This window comes from Poromitra crassiceps (genome assembly GCF_964638095.1).
Source record: "Poromitra crassiceps genome assembly, chromosome: 20".
NCBI classification, from domain to species: Eukaryota; Metazoa; Chordata; class Actinopteri; order Beryciformes; family Melamphaidae; genus Poromitra; species Poromitra crassiceps.
The window spans coordinates 3,481,880-3,483,900 of record NC_139637.1 but is presented as its reverse complement, the minus strand read 5'-3'; positions in this window follow the sequence as shown (position 1 = coordinate 3,483,900).

Below are 2,021 nucleotides of genomic sequence, written 5' to 3'. Positions count from 1 at the left end.
GTGTCGAGGAGAGCGTCTATTGATTTAGTGAAACCATGAATATGTCTTCTTCTGCAATATTTTTTACATTGTAAAAAATATGCAATATGCAAAATGCAATATGTTTTAAAACAAATTGCTAACCGACTATGCCATACTATTCTGCTTTACATGCTTATTACACAAGAGAGATCGTAGTGACGTTGAAAAACGTTGTTGCTGTATACTCACACAGTCGTCTGTGTTCACGACAGCCTTGACCGCGTTGTTTTCGTTGAGCGCTTCGACACACTTCACGTCAGGCTGCATCAGGAGAGAGAGTGTGGGCCAGGTCACAAACACAAACGAGTCAGGTCAGAAGAAGACAGAACACTGTGTCAACTATGGGAGGACATGCACGTTATGGTTGTAGCTGTTAGAACGTTGGACAACACAGATACAATAATGATGCCGAGTTGTCTGCTTTTAGACTAGTGGCAGCATAGAGAGACACTGCATGAAATAGGCCACGCCCATCACGGGGGAAAGCTCTCCGTTCACTTCCGTACACCAGCGTCATTTTCCTTGAATTAAACATAGCTAAAAGCTGTTGTGTGGTGGGGCTGCGCAGACAACAAATGTAAAAAATTGCCAATTAAAGTTTTTTTGTACTCCTGAGCAAAACAAGGAAGCCATTGAGAATTGGCGAGAAGAAAAATGTGGAGCTAGTTGTCAAGGAAGTAAGTTGGAGTGTTCATCTTCCGTATATATGATCTTTGTGTGCAACACGCGACCATAAGAGAATGCCAGGATTGGGGGGGGGGGGTTTGTGTTTTCCCCCGTTTTGGGCGTGGTTTCTGAATGATGACGTGCTCCGCAGTGTCTCTATGGACTCCAGAGGTCTACTCACCACCATCAGCCGAAGAGGGGCCCGTGGTTCTGGGACAGCGGCGTCGACAGCAGCTGGGGCATCAGTGACTAAAAGCACCATAGGGGGCCCCAGAGTGGTCCCTGAGGTGCCGGATATCTCCGCTCCACCAGCATCTGGCTCAGCGGGTAAAACGGACACATCCAAATGTACAGTCACCGTGGTGGCAGCATTGTCTCCGTCGGCAACTTTGGTGGCATCATCAGCGGGAATATCGGCATTGGGGACAACAGTGGCATCGGTAGCAACTGGAGCATCTGTGGCCCCTAAAAACACAATGAAATAACAACATCAGTATTTTGATGAATTTATTTTATTTTGATTGATTAATTATTGATCAATTATAATTAATTATTGATTAATTATGACCGTCTAGATGCAAGCCAACCACAATATGCATGCAAGCAATGCAAAGAGGCAGAGAGGGACACAAATAAAAGCAGATTTAAATAAGTACAGACACAGAAGATGCAGAAAGATGAAATCCAAATTTAAGAATAAGATCTAAAAAAATAATAATTGAAGTATAGCCTTAGGCAGTATTAACTCTTATCCTCTTTGTCACGAGCCTGGGTGACAATCATTATCCTTTCATTCCCTGGAAGAGCTTTCACCCAATCACGATAGCCAGTTCATGCATTCTGGTCTACGGTAGGCCCCGCCCCCCACCTGGGTCAGCGACGCTGTCTCCTGCGTCGCCCCCTGCAGGCGCGTCTGTGGCGTCTGCTGCAGCATCGTCATCTTGACACATCACCCCGTCTGCCAGGGAGAGAGAGAGAGAGACAGAGAGACCTTGACTTTCATCTGATCAATCAACGCTCATCATTCTTGCATCAATAAAATCAATAAAATAATAATAATAAAAAAAACACTTTGCAGTGCATCTTGAGCTGCGGTGCACATAGCCTATTTAAGGTAAATTATTCCACATGTGATCAAATGGCTAAATAATCCCAGGTAGAGAAAATGGACGCTTCAAGGATTTCAAATGTATAGATTTACCCCCCCCCCCCTCTCATATTTATTTTCATTCATCTGTTGTTGTTGTTTTTTTTCTTTTATGTGTCTTTGTGTACTGATATACTGTGATGTATGACATGATGTATGTGGTGTAATAGGCTAGGGGTTCTCGTGG